Below are 24548 nucleotides of genomic sequence, written 5' to 3'. Positions count from 1 at the left end.
AGCATCATTGATCTTAATGGCACGTACAATTTGGATTAAAAACATAATGAGCAAAATTATTTCTATATAACAGTTTTCAGTAACTTTAGTTCAAAACATACTGCAATGGATATATATATTTAAAAGTTAGGTAATTTTATTTGTTGTTGTTGTTAGGTGCCATCGATTCAGTTCCAGCTCATAGTGACCCTATGCACAACAGGATGAAACACTGTCCGGTCCTGAGCCATCCTTACAATCATCGTTATGCTTGAGCTGATTGTTGCAGCCACTGTGTCAATCCACCTTGTTGAGGGTCTTCCTCTTTTCCGCTGACCCTGTACTCTGCAAAGCATGATGTCCTTCTCCAGGGACTGATCCCTCCTGACAACATGTCCAAACTATGTGAGATGTAGTCTCACCATCCTTACTTCTAAGGAGCATTCTGGTTGTACTTCTTCTAAGACAGATTTGTTCATTCTTTTGGCAGTCCGTGGTATATTCAGTATTCTTCGCCAACACCACAATTCAAAGGCGTCTATTCTTCTTCGGTCCTCCTTATACATTGTCCAGCTTTCACATGCATATGATGCGATTGAAAATACCATGGCTTGGGTCAGGCACACCTTAGGCTTCAAGGTGATATCTTTGCTTTTCAACACTTTAAAAAGGTCCTTTGCAGTAGATTTACCCAATGTAATGCTTTGTTTGATTTCTTGACTGCTGCTTCCATGGCTGTTGATTGTGGATCCAAGTAAAATGAAACCCTTGACAACTTCAATCTTTTCTCCATTTATCATGATGTTGTTTATTGGTCCAGTTGTGAGGATTTTTGTTTTATTTATGTTGAGGTGCAATCCATACTGAAGGCTGTGGCCTCTGATCTTCATTAGTAAGTGTTTCAAGTCTTCTTCATTTTCAGCAAGCAAGAATGTGTCATCTGCATAACACAGGTTGTTAATAAGTCTTCCTCCAACCCTGATGCCCTGTTCTTCTTCATATAGTCCAGCTTCTCGGATTATTTGCTCAGCATACAGATTGAATAGATATGGTGAAAGGATACACTCCTGGCGCACACCTTTCCTGACTTTAAACCAATCAGTATCCCCTTGTTCTGTCTGAACAACTGCCTCTTGATCTATGTAAAGTTTCCTCATGAGCACAATTAAGTGTTCTGGAATTCCCATTCTTCGCAATGTTATCCATAATTTGTTATCATCCACAAGGTTGAATGCCTTTGCGTAGTCAATAAAACACAGATAAACATCCTTCTGGTGTTCTCTGCTTTCAGCCAGGATCCATCTGACATCAGCAATGATATCCCTGGTTCCATGTCCTCTTCTGAAACCAGCCTGAATTTCTGGCAGTTCCCTGTCGATATACTGCTGTAGCCGTTTTTGAATGATCTTCAGCAAAATTTCGCTTGCGTGTGATATTAATGACACTGTTCTATAATTTTCACATTCATTTGGATCACCGTTCTTGGGAATAGGCATAAATATGGATTTCTTCCAGTCAGTTGGCCAGGAAGCTGTCTTCCATATTTCTTGGCAGAGACAAGTGAGCACCTCCAGCCCTGCATCTGTTTGTTGAAACGTCTCAATTGATATTCCATCAATTCCTGGAGCCTTGTTTTTTGCCAATGCCTGCAGAACAGCTAGGACTTCTTCCTTCAGTACCATCGGTTCCTGATCATATGCTACCCCTTGAAATGGCTAAACACAGACTAATTCTTTTTGGTATAATGACTCTGTGTATTCCTTCCATCTTCTTTTGATGCTTCCTGCATGGTTTAATATTTTCCCCATAGAATCCTTCATTATTGCAACTTGAGGCTTGAATTTTTTCTTCAGTTCTTTCAGCTTGAGAAACACCGAGCGTGTTCTTCCCTTTTGGTTTTCCATCTCCAGCTCTTTGCACATGTCATTATAATACTTTACTTTGTCTTCTCGAGACGCCCTTTGAAATCTTCTGTTCAGTTCTTTTACTTCATCAATTCTTCCTTTTGCTTTAGCTGCTCGACATTAGAGAGCAAGTTTCACATTCTTCTCTAACATCCATCTTGGTCTTTTCTTTCTTTCTTGTCTTTTCAATGACCTCTTGCTTTCTTCATCCATGATGTCCTTCGTGTCATTTCACAACTCCTCAGGTCTTCGGGCATTAGTGTTTAATGCGTCAAATCTATTCTTCAGATGGTCCCTGAATTCAGGTGGGATATACTGAAGGTCATATTTTGGCTCTCATGGACTTGCTCTGATTTTCTTCAGTTTCAGCTTGAACTTGCATATGAGCAATTGATGGCCTGTTCCACAGTCAGCCCCTGGCCTTGTTCTGACTGATGATATTAAGCTTTTCCATCATCTCTTTCCACAGATGTAGTCAATTTGATTTCTGTGTGCTCCATCTGGCGGGGTCCATGTGTATAGTCACCATTTATGTTGGTGAAAGAAGGTATTTGGAATGAAGTCGTTGGTCTTTCAAAACTCTTATTACTCGATCTCTGGCATTGTTTCTATCACCAAGGCCATAGTTTCCAACTATTGATCCTTCTTTTTTTCCAACTTTCACATTCCAATCACCAGTAATTATAAATGTGTCTTGATTGCATGTTCGATCAATTTCAGACTGCAGTAGCTGATAAAAATCTTCCATTTCTTCATCTTTGGCCCTAGTGGTTGGTGTGTAAATTTGAATAATAGTCTTATTAAGTGGTCTTCCTTGTAGACGTATGGATATTATCCTATCACTGACAGCGTTGTACTCCAGGATAGATCTTGAAATGTTCTTTTTGATGATGGATGCAACACCTTTCCTCTTCAAGTTTTCATTCCCAGCATAGTAGACTATATGATTGTCTGATTCCAAATGGCCAATACCAGTCCATTTCAGTGCACTAATGTCTAGGATATCGATGTTTATGTGTTCCATTTCATTTTTGTTGATTTCCAACTTTTCTAGATTCATACTTCGTACATTCCAAGTTCCGATTATTAAGGGATGTTTGCAGCTGTTTCTTCTCATTTTGAGTCATGCTACAACAGCAAATGAAGGTCCTGAAAGCTTTACTCCATCCACATCATTAAGGTCGACTCTACTTTGAGGAGGCAGCTCTTCCCCAGTCGTCTTTTGAGTGCCTTCCAACCTGGGGGGCTCATCTTCCAGCACTGTGTCAGACAATGTTCCGCTGCTATTCATAAGGTTTTCACTGGCTAATGCTTTTCAGAAGTAGACTGCCAGGTCCTTCTTCCTAGTCTGTCTTAGTCTGGAAGCTCAGCTGTAATCTGTCCCCCATGGGTGACCCTGCTGGTATCTGAATACCGATGGCATAGCTCACAGGATCACAGCAACACACAAGCCCCCACAGTACGACAAACTGACAGACACGTGGGAGAGGTAATTTTATTACTCCCAAATATATACTACTATTTTTATGTGTTCATATTTTCACCTGTTTCAGAAGGAGAGTCCTGGAGCTGAGAAGAACTGACCTTGTCATGTAGCCGTCTGTGTCAGTGTAGGCATTTGCACAAACTAACCTGAACCCAAGAGATTGGTAATTATACACAAACTCTCTTTGGTGAAGGAGAATTTTTCTTGTTTAATGACTTGCATGATGTATCATAATTCTTTCATGTACTAGTAGCTTTATTAACTGTGCTCTTTCCCTTCTTTTCTCTGGAGTGTATAGCTAAAAAATCTGGTACCACTGAAAGTGTTCTATGCCCTTTCTTCATATGCTGTGTTTCAGAGGATGTATTTCAGATGTTAGAGAGGAGAGACATTGAAAGAACTAGAGAGTGGCAAACGAGGTTACAGGGAGGTGGAAAACTTTCTTCTTTACCTCCATAAACTGTCTCTGAGAAATACCAGACCTCTTCACCAGAAGGTAGATGCCATTTGAGTTATAACTGTTTTAATCCATCCTTAGTCTAAAGGAAAAATAAACTTACTGCAATGGTAACATAGCTTTTGAGACTTCGTGAGAATCCATTACCACCAAAGCTATAAATCTCTGTGTATTTTCTTGTTCATTTTCAGGATCTACTAATACAGGTGGCAAAAAAGGAAACAAATTCACTGTGCTATATAGTATATTTTGAAATGATTAGAATATATGGGGAGTATTAAGAAATAATAAACAGAACATGGATAAAATTAGGGGAAGAACAAATGTTCTCAAGGCTTAGGGATTTAGGAATTAATAAAGGAGGCTGCGTAATTAAGCATACAAGTGTCAATTTTAAGTTAAGCACCTGGAGTGAATAAGATCTGATGAAATGCTACTGAAAGAGCCCCACAAGCTTTTCATACATTCCATGCTGACAATATACATCAACTGAATTTGAATGAAATCCAGACATTATTTCTATTTTAAGGGAAATTAATTGAGCTTTCAATAGCTGTATGATATTGCAGACAGGTATTGTCAGGATTTTATCAATGAAGAGTACCCTCAGGGAGGACTTGAGGAGCAGGCTGTCACAGGAGGGAGAATGAGAGTCCTGGTGGCACACCCCAGGTGAACCGTTCATGTGAATATGTCTGTCTGAGGATGTGCACTCACGTCAATACCTGTGCTGCTCTGACACAGCCTGCCTCTGTCTATGCTGTCTGGATCCCATAGAATCAAAGGGCCCCGAGTTACAGTAAGAGTTTGGTGGATAATTTGTTTACATTGACAGCTTTATTTATTCTATCTACACTTATGCCATCAAGGTCTTGGAAGAAATTTCTTCCCAAATGTACTCTGACATGTACTTGTGTCCTTGATATTAGGGAATGATGCTGCTTCTTAAAATGATTGGGACTGTAAGTGCAAATATGTACTCTACCTAAATTACCTCATGGGTGAAACATTTATTCTTGGAAACATTTTTACCCTTCTTGATCTACTGTAGACTCAAATCCTAAATGTTGAAATACTAGTTGAAAGCTCTATAATAATCAGTAGATACACATGTAAAGCTGTTTTTTTAAAACTCACCTATGACCCCATTTTTTTTTTTCACCATGGGGGCATGAAATTGTTTTAATTTCCATATCTTTCTCTTCTACTATTTATTTATTTTTTGAAAAATTCAACATAGGAACTTTGGTGCATCCTTTCCTCCCCTGGGTTTCTGTGTTCAAGAAACCGTACAGTAAGGAAAGCAGCATGCCAAAGTTAAAGTCAACCAAAGATAAAGATGTCTTTAATTTTTACAGTTGTTTAACATTTACATTAGGTTTTTTTTCTTCTGTCAAATTCTTTTCATTAGATTGAAAGGAGCTTATTCTTGAAGGATCGTAAAATCAGCAAAAATCTGATCAGTTTTGAGTTTTGTACTTTTTAAAATGCTGAAGGAATATATTTTCATCTCAGGGCATTTTCTAATTGTGTGTAGTCATGAATATATTCCTTAGCATTGAGGCCGTTTAGCATATCAGGAATGGTTTGACTCTCTGAGACAATTATCAGAAATGTTTCTAGTAGGATTCAGTTAATCAAATGGTTTCTGTTTTAAAACCACAAACGGAATATTTTTTAAGTGTACTGTTACGAGCCCAGTCTGCCGTCTTTTCACATCAGCACCTCTCTACCTCCCAGAACAGTGTTAACCTCTGAAACTCTCATCCAACTCCTCTCTGCCGCCCTCTCCCATAGCGAGACAGGCCACAGTGCTCAGTGCTTTCACAGTTCTCCTAATTGCTAGTTCTTCTTTTATGGGTAAAGGAAACATGGTTTCGTCAAAACCATTAGCAATTTAAATGGAGCTGCATTTGGATAAGCACATTTTTCAGCAATAGAAATGACTTTTGGGTATTAAATGCCTTAAGATGCTAGAAACTACCAGAGCACCTACCTGCACGTGTTATTAGCTGCTCTTGAGTTGATCCTGACTCATAGCACCCCATGTGTGCAGAACAGAACTGCACCATAGGGTTTTCAAGGCTGTGACTTTTTGGAAGCAGATTGCCAGGCCTGTCTTCCAAGGAGCCTCTGGATGGATTTGAACCACCAACCTTTTGGCTAGTAGTTGAGCACTTAATCGTATGCACCACCCACTTGAAACTAAAACAAACCCATTGCCATTGAGTCAATTCTCACTCATAGTAACTCTAATGGACAGACTAGAACTGCCCTATAGAGTTTTGAAGGCTTCAAATCTTTATGGAAGCCAACTGTGACGTCTTTCTACCATGAAGCAGCTAGTGGGTTTGAACTGCTAACCTTTGGGTTTGCACAGAACTTAACCTCTGTGCCACCAGGACTCCTTGCTCCACCCAGGACTCCATCTTATCTAAAAAAAAAAAAAAAAGCACATAGTATTTGCTTAAAAATATTTATTGGATAAATGAGTAATTGTAGAGCTTTAAAGGAAGCAGCATTGCTATAATTTTTTGACATCACTTCTCAGTTGAGGCCCTTAAGCTTCAGCAGATTTATCTTAAATGTTTTGGTTCAGAGATGGAAACAAATCTGAAGGATGTTTGCCATTTAACATTTTTCTTTTGTACTCTCCTTATAAATTGTCCTATTCTGGCATCTTGTCAGTTTTGTAAATAATCCAACAAATCTTTTATTCTATTATGTGCATATGAAGGGTATCTCTTCATATGGGAAAGTATAGATCCACCCTCTTGTTTAGAGATGAATTTAGCTTTGGTGTTTCTAATTAGCTTACAGCCTTGTATCTCTTTACACAGTTGTTAGTTTGCCAACAATTTCCTTCAATAAAACAGCATTATCACAGTTGAGCAGATTAATAAGATCAGCTCCGTAGAAACCATTATTGAATATCAAAGGCCCATTGTAAAAATATCCTAACCCACCACACCACATTTTAGCTGTCTGCTTTTTTATTCCAGCTAATCACAAGTACAATTTGACTATTTCAAAATCCTGATAGGTTTTGGAACAACTTTTTGCAAACTAAACCTTGTGACAACTGTGCTATAATATCCATCCTAATCATGTTAAGAAAGTATGATTGTTTCAAGTAATAAAAATTATATTCATAAATATCGATAAATACAAACAGCTGTAGTCAAATCTCTAATATACATAAAGGATCTCTAGCTGCTGAAGCCATAATCTTATGTACTATAATCTATGACCAACAGGTGGCAGCAGTTTCCAGAAGGTTATCACAGGAGACAGTGTAAAATCACAGGACAGTTATAACAGTTATCCTTTATTCTTCACTAGGGTTGTGTAAAACACAGTGTATTTAAACTGATTGATAGATGCCTCTATTTGCTGCTATAAAAACAAAATTACTTTATTCAATTGTGTTTAGAATTATATGTACAGCGTAAACTTATTATAATGTGTTGAAATATGTACAGTACACAAGTAACTGATTTCCTTTTTGTTGAAGGAGGCTGGGAAGTAATGACACATTGAGTACATTGACTCTTCTTACTCTTCATCCCTGGGGATGTTTTAAAGAAATGACTTTAATGATTTATTACAGATTTCCATTTGGCTACAACACAGGACTAGATTTTAGCTGTTATTTAGAAATAGAGCACACGACAACTACTGGAGTTTGTCAAATTCAGAACAAGATATAATGTCAATGCCACGTTTGATAATCCTGTAGCGTGCTCTCTTTTATTAAGGAGAGTGTCTTTTTGTTGTGTACTCTCTTGTACCCTTGAAAATTTATGACTATGTATTAGCTGATTTTGTTCTAATGTACCTTTCATCATAAGGAAACATTAACACAATTAAAACAAACACATCAATATATTTAAAAGAAAAGCTATAAAGCAAATCAGGGCCATTTGAAGATGGGCTCTAATTAGCCACCTGACGGCATCACTGCAGCCATTGCCATCCAGTGTTACACAACCAATCAGTGGTAGGAATAGCTCTCCGATACCTGCTCCAGTCCATGATTCATTAGACTTTCATACCTCTTACACCAAAATTTATGGATCTACACCAGCACTTCTCAACTGGGGTTAGTGTAACCCTCCAGGGGGATATTTGACAATGTCTAGAGACATTTTTGGTTTTCAAAACTGGGAATATGGGTTGCTACTTGTATCTATGAGTAGAGGGCAGGGATACTGCTTTGTTGTTAGGTGCATCAAGTTAGTTCTGACTCATAGTGATCTTATGTACAACAGAACGAAACACTGCCTGATCCTGCACCATCCTCACAATCATTTCTATGTTTGAGCCCATTGTTGCAGCCACTGTGTCAATTCCTCTTATTGAGGGTCTTCCAGTTTTTCACTGACCCTCTACCAGCCGTGATTTCCTTCTCCAGGGACTGGCCCCTCCTGATACCATGTCCAAAGTATGTGAGACGATGTCTTGCCATCCTTGCTTCTAGGGAGCATTCTGGCTGTATTTCTTCTAAGACAGATTTGTTCGTTCTTCTGGCAGTCCATAATATATTCAGTATTCTTTGCCAACACCATAGTTCAAAGGCATCAATTCTTTGGTCTCCCTTATTCACTGTCCAGCTTTCGCATGCGTATGTGGCGATAGAAAATACCGTGGCTTGGATCAGGCACACTTTAGTCCTCTAATGACATCTTTGCTTTTTAACATTTTAAAGAGATCTTTTGCAGCAAAGTTGCCCAATGCAATGTCTTTTGATTTCTTGATTGCTGCTAGACATCCTATAATGCACAGCAAAGCTCCCCACAACAAAGAATTAAACTTAACCCCATTGCCATCAAGTTGATTCTGACTCATAGAAATCCTACTGGACAGAGTAGAACTGCCCCATACAATATCCAAAGCTGTAAATCTTTACAGAAGCCGACTGCCACATCTTTGTCCCATGGACTGGCTGGTGGGTTCAAACTGCCAACCTTCCATTTAGCAGCTGAGCACTTAAGCACTGCTCCACCAGGGCTCCATAACAAAGAATTAAAAAAAACCCATTGCCGTAAAGTGGAATCCAACTTATAGCGACCCTACAGGACATCGTAGAACTGTCCCATAAGGTTTCAAAAGGCTGTAAATCTTTAGAGAAGCAGACTGCCACATCTTCTCCCATCGGGTGGGTTATGGATTCGAACTGCCAACCTTTTGGTTATAGCCAAGTTCTTAACCACTGCATCACCAGGGCTCCTCACCTGGCCCAAAATATCAATAGTACCAGGATTGAAAAACCCTGGTTCATGCTAGAGAGTCAGCTAGAAAAACCTATTAGATCTGTATCATAAGCGTACATACACAGGCCAACAAATTGGAAACCAGGCACACAAGCTAAAAGATGAACTACAATTACAGCAGGATTTTTAATGTATCTTTTGTCATATCAGGATACCATCATGTAAAAAGCTTTCTATTCCTGAAAATTATGAATGTGAAGTGCTTTAGTTCCAGATCACTAAGTGCCAAGTGTATGTTCTTAAGCTTTTACAAGAAATCCCTTCAGGGAGCCTCGGGAAAATTGAAAGACTCAGCGTATCAAAACTATATTTGCTAAACATTTTGTGCTGAATAGCACCACTGAAATATTACCATAGATGTAGTTGCCTTTGAATTCTTGACATATATTCTAAAGACTCAGTGCAGAGCAACCCTTCCTCCCCTCTCCACCTTGCCCCAAAACTTAAGCATACACAAAAACTGTTCTATTTTACAAATTAAGAGAATTTAGGGAAATTTCATGGAGCTACTTTTGCTCTGTTGGTCTGGCTGGCCCTTACACAATTTGTGTGTTTGTGTGTGGGTGTGCGTGTGTGTCTACTCCATATGGAGACATTCCAAATACTGTAACCCGTACACGTTCTAGGAAGATTTAGTAAAAAATATGTTGTGAGGTTTATGTCTGTTAAAGACCTACCTTGACATTTAAAACAGAATATTACCTATGTTTAATACAAAAAACTTCTTTAGATCCAATAAATAGAAAATAACACAGCACAGTTTTTATGATTACTGTGGGACAGCTAAAATAATGTTCTTCTTATAAAAATATACTATATCTTGTAAAATCTGACTTTGCCTACTAGTTTATATAGTTGCATCAAAGTGTTAATATTTTCATTTCAAACCTTTACTTTCATTCTTAAGGAGTTTAAATGTGGCATTCGAAAATGAGTAGCTTTCTGATTCATTTGAATTCCTTTTTACGAAAAGGGAAAACACACACACACACACACACACACACACGCAACAAGAATTAGGGAGGTCATGGCAACAGAGTAAACAAGTTTAGTCTGATGATCCAAAGTTCATTGTATCTCAGAGAATTGCTCTGTCACCAACCTTCTCAGATTTCCAGCAGCTACACAAGCAGAAACGCAACTTCTCCATGATGTAAAGGCTTGACTTCCTCTGTTTTATAAGGAAAAGAAATGTGCCTCTGACTTGGCAGATCATGGTTTGTGCTTTGGTTATACTGATAAGCATTTTTCAATTTTCTGTTCAGTGCTCATTTGCTTCATGAGGGCTACGTAATGCAGTATAAAGAACAAAAATGGGATTGGAAATACAACTTTGTCCAAATGACATTTTCATTTATAAAAGAAAGAAAAGTTAGACAATATCTATGATACTTTTATATTTAAATGTGTTGCACCAAAAAAGAAAGCGTGGAATATAAATTGTTAGAAGCAACTATCTACCTGTCTTTGAGGAATGCTTTGAGTAATAGTATATAAAATAATTCAAAAAAGAAGATGTTGGTCCTTAGAGGGTGTGGTTTTTTCTCCACGTTCTCTCTATAGTTGAAAACAGCTCACTAACCCTGCTTCAAGTCTTTATAATGAAAGTTGCATAAAGAAAATATGTTGGATATTTATATGAGGCCGTGATTATCCCATTGGGTTGAATCAAAGGCAAGATAATTTGTCTAAAAATTTTTGTCATTATTACTAATGAAGCAGCATGACTTAATTAGTCACATTAGGTTTTATATTCATTTATTTAATGACTGTTTATTGAGCATTTGCTATGTATGTGGTGCTCTTCTGGGAGTTTGGGGTGAAGCAGGCAGTGCAATGAGCAAAGTTCCTGCCTTCATTTCTGCGAGATCATTAGAATGACTGAACCTACAGTGGGCTCTACTGTCTTCAGTTACATGGGCCCTGGTTACAGGGACTGAAAGGAGCTCTGGCGGTGCAGTGGTTAAGTGTTTGGCTGCTAACTGAAAGGTCAGTGGTTTGAACCCACCAGCCGCTCTGCTGGAGAAAGATGTGGCAGTGTGCTTCTGTAAAGATTACAGCCTCGGAAACCCAATGGGGGCACTTCTACCCTGTCCTTTAGGTTTGCTGTGAGTCGTAATCAACTCGATGGCAGTGGGGTTTTTTTTTTTAATGCCTGAAAAAATGCTAATTAGACATTAAAGTAAAATATGCTATTTTAAGAACCTTATAATATTCTAGTATTAGTAATAGCAGTATATTATAAATATTTGCTTACTGACCATGAGATATTTAAATCCTTATAATATTCTAGTATTAGTAATAGCAGTATATTATAAGTATTTGCTTACTGACCAAGAGATGTTTTAACATCTATTTAATAGTTAATGTTCCTATTTTAGCATTAATATAATCTGCTCATGAATGAATATGTTGATGGCTTTTAGGAAAGTCACCATAATTATTATTATGGTTTTCAAAGTAATTCTTCTTCTGAATAAATTGTGAACACCATTCTCCTTAGTGATGAGACATAAGCATTTAGAAACACTTAGTAGAACTCTGACATTCAGAATTCTAAAAGAATAGGGAAAATACTGGATAATTCAAAGTACTATTTTATATACGTGGCTTCCCAAGTGCTTTTCAAGTCTGTTTGGTTCAGCATTGATTTGTAAGTAACCTTTTGCAAATGAAAGTTTAGATATTTGAGGTAAGTTCCGTGTTTTTCTATTTCAAGCATTAAACAACTATTGACTTCAGAATTTAGAGTGTACTCAAATAAACTGAACATGATCTAGGTGGGGGAAAATATTCAAGGTATGAAAAGAATTCTTTTCAAACTTATTATCTTAGCTTTAACTAAAAGCTGCAGTGTAGATAGTAAAATAGTAATCTCTTATTTAAGCACAATAGAAAAGAGTATCCCAGGTCATCCGATGGAGAGATTTGGATAAAGTAATGGCAGTGCAGTGGTTAAGAGTTCAACTACTAACCAAAAAAGGTCAGCTGTTCAAGCCCACCAGCTGCTCCTTGAAAACCCTGTGGGGCAGTTCTACTCTGCCTTATAGGTCGCTATGAGTCGGAATCGACTCGACAGCAACAGGTTTGATTTTTGGTTCTTTGGTAACCTGAATATTCTGTAGAAACCAGTACCAAGGTGGGGAGAGAAGGAAGTGTAACTGCCGTCTGCTGGAAAAAGAACACATCAGTCTTGTAATGTATATTTTAAAAAGAAAAAAACAAACAAAAACCATTAGTAGGTTAAGTATCTTTTCAGTGTAGCATGTATCCTTTTTTCACATATATCCTTCAGGTTCAATATTGCTGCAATATACTATAACATCACATTTGTTAAGATTGCGTCGAAAGTCTCAAATCTAGGTCCACCACCTTGAGGATCTACAGTTGAATACGACTTGCCACCACTGGGATGACCTCTGGAAAACAGTGACTAAAGCTAAGGGATTAACCCCACTACTGGTGCCCGCTTGTAAAGATACCAGTTATTTGCCTTCTTTACTAAAAACAAAGCAAAATTGTACAAGTTTTAAGATAAAGCTTTAAGATAGATGCAAGAATGCATTAGTCAATAAGCAAGACACACATGGGCTTACTTGTGCTTACTAATCTGTAGTGCACAGTTTGTTTCACCTGGTTTCCACCATATCAAAGATGTGGTGAAACTCATGTGAAATAGTGCACTACGGATTAATAAGTAAACACAAGTAAGCCCATGCAGACCTTGCTTACTGTAAACTGGTGCATACCATGCTTACTGGTTAATCCTCCCCTGGACAGATGTGATGGTTAATGGCTAGGCTGTGATTCTTAGTGGTTTAGCAGACACTATATAATCACCTCTCCTTTTGTGATGTGATATGAACAGCCAATCAATTGAAAGGGGAGTTTCCTTGGAGGTGTGATCTGAATCCATGATATAAACAAATGTTCTGGCAAATCTCTCTCTCAATCCTGCATTCATCTTGCTGTCATCTTGTTCCTTTTACAGGTGCCTTCAGCCTGTTGCCTGACCTGCAGTTTTGGATTCACCAGCTCCCGCAACTCTGTGAGCCAGCAACCTGCCACCTGACCTATAGATTTTGGGTTTATCAGGCCACAGCCTTCAGTATGGATTACACCTCAACATAAAGAAAACAAAAATCCTCACAACTGGACCAACGAGCAACATCAGGATAAACGGAGAAAAGATGGAAGTTGTCAAGGATTTCATTTTACTTGGATCCACAATCAACAGCCATGGAAGCAGCAGTCAAGAAATCAAAAGACGCATTGCATTGGGCAAATCTGCTGCAAAGTACCTCTTCAAAGTTTTGAAGAGCAAAGATGTCACCCTGAAGACTAAGGTGCACCTGACCCAAGCCATGGTATTTTCAATCGCATCATATGCATGTGAAAGCTGGACAATGAATAAGGAAGACCGAAGGAGAGTTGACGCCTTCGAATTGTGGTGTTGGCTAAGAATATTGAATATACCATGGACTGCCAAAAGAACGAACAAATCTGTCTTAGAAGAAGTACAACCAGAATGCTCCTTAGAAGCAAGGATGGCAAGACTGCGTCTTCCATACTTTGGACATGTTGTCAGGAGGGATGAGTCCCTGGAGAAGGACATCATGCTTGGCAGAGTTCAGGGTCAGTGGAAAAGGGGAAGACCCTCAACGAGGTGGATTGACACAGGGGCTGCAACAATGAGCTCAAGCATAACAACGATTGTAAGGATGGCACAGGACCGGGCAGTGTTTTGTTCTGTTGTGCATAGGGTCGCTATGAGTCGGAACCGACTCAACGGCAGCTAACAACAACAGCCCCTGCAACCATGTGGATCAGGAGAAGCCTCCAGCCTGTTTGTTGCCTGACCCACAAAATTGGGCCTTGCCAGCGTCCATAATTGTGTGAGCCATTTCTCTGAAATAAATACATCTCTATATGTTAATATATATACCTCACTGGTTTTGCTCCTCTAGAGAAACCAGCCTAAGACAATAGATAAAATCAGAATTTTTTTTAATGCTATTCAGTCGAGTCTGACTCATGGTGACCCCATGCGTGTCAGAGTAGAACTGTGCTCTCTAGGGTTTTCAATGGCTGATGTTTCAGAAGTGGGTTGCCAGGCCTTTCTTCCAAGGTGCCTTGGGGTGGGCTTGAACCTCTAACATTTCAGTTAGCAGCCAGGAGCCTTTAACTGCACCATTCAGGGACTCTTTTTCAGAAACAAGCAAAGGGAAAGGAGAAATTCAGGACAGAGGACTGCATGTTTCATCTGCCTGTCACCATGCAATCAATCTCCCTCCATTTCCCAACTTGGGTAATTTCTTTTCCTCCTCAAGGGTACCCTAAGCTTTTTGGTAAATTTTCACCTGTATGAAATGCCTTGGCTGGGGGATAAGGTGCGGAAGGGGCAAAGGGTCCTTCCCCATGCCCTCTGTCATTGTGAGTTATTTACATTTTGAAGGAGTAAACAATTGTGCTTCATAATGAACATACTAAAATACATGCTGTATGCTTCTAAAGTTAGATACTAAGAGCTTCTCTCCTCCTATGTGAAGGGATACATTTTTAGAAAGTCGCCTTTTTGGGGTATTGGAGCTGGATTTAGGAAGCATAATTACCTGTGCTGAAGATAAAAATTTTCAGAAATTACTTATGCTAGATTTTTAAAATTTACACAGTGATTTGCTTTTTAAAAGAAAGAGATAATGCATAATAATGGGGAAAATTCGGTGCACAAAGACTGCTAGAATTAGTATTTAATACTTCAATATTTTAAAAATTAGGCAAGTATATTAGAGTAAGACACTATGCCTTCAGTTTTTGTTAGTAATAAATTGAAAATAAAATTAAATAGGTATTTATAAAAGAAAAATAAAAATGATGCAAGAGGTGAAAATATATGAATTTTTTTTTAAATAGTGAAAATTAACAATCTCTTTTTTTATAATATTATGGATTGAATTGTGTCCCCCACAAATATGTGTTGTAAATCTTAACATCTACGTCTGTGATTAGAATCCCCTTTGGGAATGGGTTGTCTTTGTTATGTTAATGAGGCAGGATTAGTGTTTTAAGCCAATTAGTTACAAAATATAAAAGGAACAGATTAAGAAAGTAGAGATGGGGGAAGATAGATGCCAAGCCACATGAGTCTCCAAAAGGAACCAGGAAACAGAAGCTGAAAAGACAGGGACCTTCCCCCAGAGCCTACAGAGAGAGTAAGAGAGACTTCCCCTAGAACTGGTGCCCTGAATTCAGAATTCTAGCCTCCAAGACTAACTAAATGGTTGCCATCAAGTCAATTCTGACTCATAGCAACCCTGTAGGACAGAGTAGGACTGCTCCATAGAGTTTCCAAGGAGCGGCTGGTGGATTCGAACTGCTGACTTTGGTTAGTAGCTGTAGCACGCTGTAGCTCTTAACCGCTTCGCCACCAGGGCACCAAAAGTGTAAGAAAATAAATTTCTGTTTGGTAAAGCCATCCACTCATGGTGCATCTGGAAGAGCTGCGCCACACAACTGAGAGATAATATGACCAATGAACATGTCTTCAAAAGAAATAGATTAGCTGCAATAAGGCATTCATAAAACAATTCCCTTTTCTTATGGCTTATTTCGTATTCTTATATATCCATTATAAGCTTATCAAAAGCGAGGAAAAGAAGAGCTATTGTGTTTAAAGAAACTATTACCAGGAAATTGGATGCTAGTATACAGAGTTTAACTGTGAGATTATCCCTTTCAACAAAGACATGAGTATTGAATTTTACAGGTACTAAAATTTCCAACATTATTCTGACATAAAGAAAACCAAACTTTCTTGCAGAATAGTGACTACAAAGAGGAACAAAAGAGGCGACAGTGATGTAATAACAAACACAGGGTTAAACAGTTCTTTTTCAAAGAAATGTAGAGCTAAAATATTCCTAAAGGACACATGCCATCTCCTCAGCCCATTTAAGGCTTCTGAAATGCCACTCTCAAGTAAAATAACTACCTCACCAGAAGAGTCATTCCATTAGAGAGCCAACTAACATCAGTACAGAGATAAATGGAAGAACAGAAAATTGATTTTACACTTGTGCTGTTAAGTGTGGTCAAATGTTATAGGCCAGGACATCAAATAGGATTCCAAAGAATTGCTGTGCCTGAAAAATAACAGCATAAGAGGATGTGGTTAAATACAGCTTAATAATAGGTCTGATATGCTCAGTGTATAGTAAAATATTTATGTTCTCTTTCTATTTGTAATATGACATGCTCATATCTCTTTCTTTTTAATATATTTATTATCCCAATGTCCCTGCAAGTGATACCTTTCATCCCAACTCATGTTATCACATGTACTCAGAGGCATGCAACAGTAAATGATTTACTTTCTTTTGATTTATAACTAGTAAAGATAATTAAATTAAATTTTATTTTATATGCTGCCAGGTCTATGTGCAAATGTTATCCATGTTAAAATTTAAAATATTATTAATTGAAACCACTGAAGTTCATTCAACCCACTGCAAGCACAAAATGAATGCTCACCTTTCAACTTTCTGTGGGTCCTTTGCTCTTTCCATGGCACTTACGCTGCTGTAATGCTCAATTAGGACTGCTGTTTCTTTCCAGGTGTTTTAGACTTGAATAGAGTGGTTGAATGGAGTCCAGTATGATGAATGTGATACAGCATATCCCTTCCTTGCTGCACTAAAGAGTCTCTGGGGGTAAGTAGAAAGCCAGGCAATGACATTTTTAAAAGCTCTGGTGTGCTTTTGGCAGCTTAACAAGAAAGTCATAGCTAATATTTTTTTCCCCTTATAGACATTTAGAGCTGTTCATGAGCGCGACAGTCTCTCTTCACGTATTGCTGAGTAAGTGATCAATTTCAGTGTAGTCTGAAGGGTAAATGAATTTCCAACAAAATAAGGAGAAGTGGGTGGGAGGGAGAGGGGTTTTCACTAATTAGATAGTAGATAAGCTTTATTTTAGGCGAAGGGAAAGACAACACACAATACAGGAGAGGTCAACACAGCTGGACTAAACCAAAAGCAGAGAATTTCCTGATTAAACCAAATGCTTCGAAGGCCAGTGTAGCAGGGGCAGGGGGTTTGGGGACCATGGTTTTAGGGGACATCTAAGTCAATTGGCATAATAAAATCTATTAAGAAAACATTCTGCATCCCACTTTGGAGAGTGGCGTCTGGGGTCTTAAACGCTAGCAAGTGGCCATCTAAGATGCATCAATTGGTCTCAACCCACCTGGAGCAAGGAAGAATGAAGGGCACCAAGGACACAAGGTAATTATGAGTCTAAGAGACAGAAAGGACCACATAAACCAGAGACTATACCAGCCTGAGACCAGAAGAACTAGATGGTGCCCAGCTACAACCAATGACTCCCCTGACAGGGAACACAATAGAGAGCCCCTGAGGGAGCAGGAAAGCAGTGGGATGCAGACCCCAAATTCTCATAAAAAAGACCAGACTTAATGGTCAGAATGGGACTAAAAGGACCCTGGAGGCCATGGTCCCCAGACCTTCTGTTAGCCCAAGACAGGGACCATTCCCGGAGCCAACTCTTCAGACAGGGATTGGCTGGAGTATGGGATGGACAATGATACTGGTGAGGAATGAGCTTCTTGCATCAAGTGGACACATGAGACTGTGTTGGCATCTCCTGTCTGGAGGGGAGATGAGAGGGCGGAGAGGGCCAGAAGCTGCCCGAATGGACACGAGGAGAGAAAGTGGAGGGAAGGAGTGTGCTGTCTCATGAGAGGGAGAGGGATTAGGAGCGTATAGCAAAGTATATATAAATTTTTGTGTGAGAGACTGACCTGATTTGTAGACTTTCACTTAAAGTGCAATAAAAATTAATTTAAAAAAATGGGAAGTAATTTGGAAATCTTAGTTCTTTCTTGATGCTGGTTCTACAGAAAACCAAAAAAAAAAAAAAACCATTGTTGTCAAGTTGATTCCAACTCATAGCGACTCTACAGGGGTCAAATTTTATGATTTCACACTACTCCCCACCACCTCAGCTTGTTTTCCTTTATTCCTTCTTGGGAAAGAAGAGAGATTTTGAGCCATGAGTACTATCCATACATTATCCTATGGTTGTGGGTAAACAGTTGCCGTTGAGTAGATTCTGACTCACCGGGACTCCACGTGTGTCAGAGTATAACTGTGCTCTGTAGGGTCTTCAGTGGCTGGTTTTCTGGAAGTAGATCACCAGGCCTTTCTTCTGAGGCACCTCTGTGTGGACTCAAACCTCAACCTTTCGGTTAGCAGCTGAGTACATTAACTGCATCACTCAGGGACTCCTAGGGTGTGGGCAGCTGAAAAGAATTCAACTCTGCGTTCAAGAGAATAAATCCTTTTACCACAATTCCAAGTGTAATTTTGAGAGGGATGGAGATAGGGTCATATTTTGCATATTCTTCTTGCTGGTACTACCAATATTAATGCATTGCTTTCCACCGTGCTTCTTGAAACCATGTTTGAGTCTAAGAATTTAAAACACAGATTTACTCTCTTGGTTAGAGAAGTACGATGGTGCAAAGAGTTACCACAAAAACTGAGTGAAATGTAGATGCCTTTAACAATGATGGTAAGATTGTGGAACTTGGAAAAAACTTAAGGTCTTAGCTTTCTCCAATACTTCGGCTCTTTGGTTAGATTAGGTACCTGAAGAATCAAGTTCTATCAAGTAACTATCAACTTACATAAAAATGACTAGTCCCCTACCAATTCTCGTCTGTTTCTGTTGTCATTCACAGTGTTGGCCACCTATGTTTCCCACCATCCCCCCTTTTGCAGCTTTAACCCTCTTCGAATATATTTTGAAATTAGGTCATGTAATTTTTGATGTCCACTTCCTTTAAAGAATGAAGTACCTCTTCCCAATGCAAAAAAAAAAAAAAAACTTAGATAATAAACTATTTTTTTCTGAGTATATGTATTAGACCTATCTTCGAATCTGAAGGAATATGAGCAGAGATAATTCACTTCGGCTTTGTTTACTTGTACTAATGACTGAGCTGTTGTTTGTCTGGGAACACAGTGAAAGTTCTTTTAGGCCTCTTATTATTTTTTAAAGACATGTCTCCCTTTTTCTGTTCCACTTAGTTGATTTCAATGTGGTTTCATTTAAGTGTCAGTAATAGAATTTCAGAGTGGAATCATTTTACATTTGAAGAAGCCAAGTTTAGAGTGAAGAGCAACCTGCCAAAGGTCACACAGCTGATGAGTGACACAGCTGGCACTTGATGGCTGCTTTTCTGCATCCCAGTCAAGGGCTCTTTCCACTGCACACCACTGCCTTTCAGAAATCACAGTGATTTTTTTTCTAGCAAAATCTTTCAAAGATTATAAAGTGCTGTGTTTTCATACTGCTATATGAATGTAATTTTCATACCACATTCAAGAAAACACTGACCATTAGCATTCATGGTTTTTATGGCATATTGGAATTGATGCAATGATTTTATTGTTTTTGCTGAAGAACTATGATATAAGATAGAAAACAGCTAAGCAGTGTGATATCTTTTTTAAATGTGCAGAGTGAAATAACACATTTTCTGTAGTGAAAGCAGGAAATGGCCATGTATTTATTAATCATCTACTATATTCAAGGCATTTTATTCCATTTTATATGCACAAACATAATAAATGGTCTAATTTCTAGAAATTTAAAACCTTTTGTGGGGGCATTGTTATATCAATTATATGGTCTTATATTTGTATATTGTTTTTAGGTGCCGTCCAGTCAGTTCCGACTCATAGCGATCCTATGTATTACAGACCTAAACACTGCCCAGTCCTGCACCAAGTTCACAATCGCTGTTATGTTTGAGCCCATTGTTGCAGCCACTGTGTCAACCTATCTCCTTGACAGCCTTTCTCTTCTTTGCTGACCCCATACTCTACCAAGCATGATGTCCTTCTCCAGGGACTGATCCCTCCTGACAACCTGTCCAAACTATGTGAGGTGTAGTCTCACCATCCTTGCTTCTAAGAAGCATTCTGGTTGTACTTCTTCCAAGACAGATTTTTTCGTTCTTCTGGCAGTCCATGGTATATTCAATATTCTTCTCCAACACCACATTTCAAAGGCATCAGTTCTTCTGTCTTTCTTATTCATCGTCCAGCTTTTGCCTGCATACGATGCAATTGAAAATACCATGGCTTGGGTCAGGCACACCTTAGTCTTCAAGGTGACATCTTTGCTTTTCAACACTTTAAAGAGGTCTTTTGGAGCAGATTTCCCCAACTTAATAGGTCTTTTGATTTGTTGACTCCTGCTTCCGTGGGTGTTGATTTTGGATCCAAGTAAAATGAAATCCTTGACAACTTCAGTCTTTTCCCCATTTATTATGATGTTGTTTATGGGTTCAGTTGTGAGGATTTTTGTTCTCTTTATGTTGAGGTGTAATCCATACTGAAGGGTGTGGTCTTTGATCTTTACCAGTAAGTGCACCAAGTCCTCCTCACTTTCAGCCAGCAAGGTTGTGTCATCTGCATAATGCAGGCTGTTAATGAGACTTTGTCCAATCTTGATGCCCTGTTCTCCTTCATATAGTCCAGCATCTTGGATGATTTGTTCATCATACAGATTAAATAAGTATGGTGAAAGGATACAACCTTGATGCACACCTTTCCCAATTTTAAACCATGCAGTATCCCTTTGTTCTGTTCAAATGACTGCCACTTGATCTATGTACAGGTTTCTCATGGACACAGTTAAGTGTTCAGAAATTCCCATTCTTTGCAGTGTTATCCATAATTTATTATGATACACTCAGTTGAATGCCTTTGCATAGTCAATAAAACACAGGTAAACATCTTTCTGGTATTCTCTGCTTTCAGCCAGGAACCATCCGATATCAGCAATGATATCCCGCTTTCTGGATCCTCTTCTGAATCCAGCTTGAATTTCTGGCAGCTCCCTGTCGAAATGCTGCTGTAGCTGCTTGTGAATGATCTTCAGTGAAATTTTACTTGCCTGTGATGTTAATGATATTGCTCAATAATTTCTGCATTTGGAGGGATCACCTCTCTTGTGGATAGGCATGAATATAGATCTCTTCCAGTCAGTTGGCCAGGTAGCTGTCTTCCAAATTTCTTGGCAGAGACCAGTGATATTCCGGCACTGCATCCATTTCTTGAAACATCTCAGTTGGTATTCTGTCAATTCCTGGAGGCTTGTTTTTTGCCAATGCCTTCAGTGAAGCTTGGACTTCTCCCTTCAGTACCATTGGTTTCTGCTCATATGGTACCTCCTGAAATAGTTGAACATCGACCAATTATTTTGGTATAGTGACTCTGTGTATTCCTTCCATCTTCTTTTGATGCTTTCTGAGTCATTTAATATTTTCCCCCATAGAATCCTTCAATATTCCAAGTTGAGGCTTGAATTTTTTCTTCATTTCTTTCAGCTTGAGAAATGCAGTTCTTCCCTTTTGGTTTTTCACCTCCAGGTCTTTGCAAATGTTGTTATGATACCTTACTTTGTCTTCTCAAGCTGCCCTTTGAATCTTCTGTTCAACTCTGTTACTTCATCATTTCTTCTTTTCTCTTTAGCTTCTTGATGTTCAAGAGCAAGTTTCAGAGTCTCTTCTGACATCCATTTTGGTGTTTCCTTTCTTTCCCAACTTTTTAATGACCTCTTGCTTTCATCACGTATGATGTCCTTGATGTCATTCCACAACTTCCCTGGTCTTCGGTCATCAGTGTTGAAGGTGCCAAATCTATTCTTGAGATGGTCTCTAAATTTAGGGGGGATACACTCAAGGTCATACTTTGACTCTCCTCAACTTGTTCTAATTTTCTCCAGTTTCAACTTGAACTTGCATATGAACAGCTGATGGTCTGTTCTGCAGTTGGGTCCTGGCCTTGTTCTGACTGACAATATCGAGCTTTTCCATCATCTCTTTCCACAGATGTAATCGGTTTGATTCCCGTGTATTCCATCTGGTGGAGTCCACATTTATACTCACCATGTATGTTCGTGAAAAAAGATATTTGCAATGAAGAAGTCATTTGTCTTGCACAATTCTATCATGGGATCCCCAGCCTCATTTCTATCACCAAGGCCATACTTTCCAACCACAGATTTTTCTTCTTTGTTTCAAATTTTCATATTCCAATCTCCAGTAATTATCAATGCACCCTGACTACATGTTTGATCAATTTCAGACTGCAGAATTTGATGAAAATTTTCAATTTTTTCATCTTTGGCCTTAGTGGTTGGTGTGTAAATTTAAATAATAGTTGTATTAACTGGTCTTTCTTGTAAGCGTATGGATATTATCCTATCATAATAAACAGGGAAAAGATTGAAGTTGTCAAAGATTTCATTTTACTTGGATCCACAATCAACACCCATGGCAGCAGCAGTCAAAAAATCAAAAGACCTATTGCACTGGGCAAATCTGCTCCAAAAGACCTCTTTGAAGTGTTGAAAAGCAAAGATGTCACCTTGAAGACTAAGGTACGCCTGACCCAATCCGTGGTATTTTCAATCACATCATATGCATGCAAAATCTGGACGATGAATAAGGAAGATAGAAGAAGAACTGATGCCTTTGAAATGTGGTGTTGGAGAAGAATATTGAATATACCATGGACTGCCAGAAGAACGAAAAAATCTGTCTTGGAAGAAGTACAACCGGAATGCTTCTTAGAAGAAAGGATGGTCAGGCTACATCTCACATAATTTGGACATGTTGTCAGGGGGTATCAGTCCCTGAAGAACATCATGCTTGGTAGAGTACGGGGTCAGCAAAGAAGAGGAAGACTGTCAAGGAGATGGATTGACATAGTGGCTGTAACAATGGGCTTAAGCATAACAACGATTGGGAACATGGCGCAAGACACGGGCAGTGTTTTGTTCTGAGTTGGAACTGATTCCATGGTACCTAACAACAACAACAATGATTTTCTACCTTAAAATCAGAAAATTGAGGTAAAAATAAATGCTTGAAAATTTAACTACTTGCCTGATCAACATACGATAACTAGTGTACTTCCCTGCCTATTTAATTTTAAACCACTACATTTACAACTGCAAAATTCTCCAAATCCTAAGTAAATGGGGAAACGACAGCATCCATTTATACTTCTGGCTACAGAACAAGACCATTTATGTTAACCTAAGTGAAAAACTGGTGATCTGTAAGCCAGCTGTGGCCCAGGGACACATTTTATTTGACTCACACAGTGTCGACTCACAAAGCATTTCTTAAAATTAGCCTCTGATGCACAAAACCTGCAGATTTCATGCAAATGTCTTTATATCCAGGTTCACTTGCATAATTAGAAGGTCTTACAATACTGGGCCTACTTCCTGGTAGCAACTAGTGCTTGGAGTTAAGACGCAGTTGTAGACCCTTTCTCACTGTTTCTCCTCACTTGTAACTTCCTATTTATACTACCAGCTGACCCCCCTGCGCATGTTCACAATCTCTTACAAAGGTACTTGAAAATTTAACAAAGCATTTCGGGTTTTGGTCCACATGGTCCACACGGATACCACTATTGCAAATAATATGCCTATAGATCCTTTCTTTTTAAATCAAATCCAGATAAATTAACTTCTGAGTATAAAAGAAGAATTAAGTTGCTTAAACCACTCCCTCTTTACCCTTGTTTCATTTTTAAAATTTTGTAATGCTCATTCGTCGTCATTCTTTTATTGGCTTTCGTTAAAGCTTTAAATCGTCTACTGAGCTTTGTTCTAACAGCACCAGATAATCTCTTGATAAACTGAGCCCTGAGTACTTCTTTTCTCTCCAAGCCCCATATTCCAGTAGCTGCCAGCTATACTATTGTTTTTACAATGTCAGAATTCATGACATCTATTCTCTTTTTTATAATTATAATTTTCTTTCATATATTGGTTTTTACATTTACTTTAAGATTTAAAAACCTAAACAGTGTTAAGTGTATGGAAATATTATTCACTGCAGAACCATTTAGTGTGATTGAACCTTTAGAAGAGAAAGTGTTATCGATTCTATGTCAGTAAACCTCTGCCTCTTAAGAAATACTACTTTGATGTATACAGTCAAATAGATGCTCATTTCTTACATTCTATCAATGGCTCAAACTATGCAATGTTTTAGGAGGTTGCATATGTAGGCCATGATTTTCTTCTGTGGCATCTTTATTAATCCTAGAGTTTCATATTGTATTTAAAAAATATATGAGAACATCACCACTTCATCACCAAAAAAAAAAAAAAAAGACCCACCAAACCTGTTGCCATCGAGTTAATTTATGACTCATAGCGATCCAATTCTATTTTATTGAATAAAATCCATTTTATTCTTAAGCAAGTTTTACTGATTGTTCTAATTTGTTCAGCTGTCTTTTTGGAAGGCATTTTCATTCAACTCCTTGTTCAGTGTCATCGTTTCTTGGTGCAATTATGTTCTTTCTTTCATTGTTCTTTTGTTTTTGCTGCAA

Source organism: Loxodonta africana, chromosome 8, assembly GCF_030014295.1.
Source record: "Loxodonta africana isolate mLoxAfr1 chromosome 8, mLoxAfr1.hap2, whole genome shotgun sequence".
In the NCBI taxonomy this organism is placed as follows: domain Eukaryota; kingdom Metazoa; phylum Chordata; class Mammalia; order Proboscidea; family Elephantidae; genus Loxodonta; species Loxodonta africana.
The sequence above is the reverse complement of the archived record's forward strand: the minus strand, read 5'-3'. Positions refer to the sequence as shown.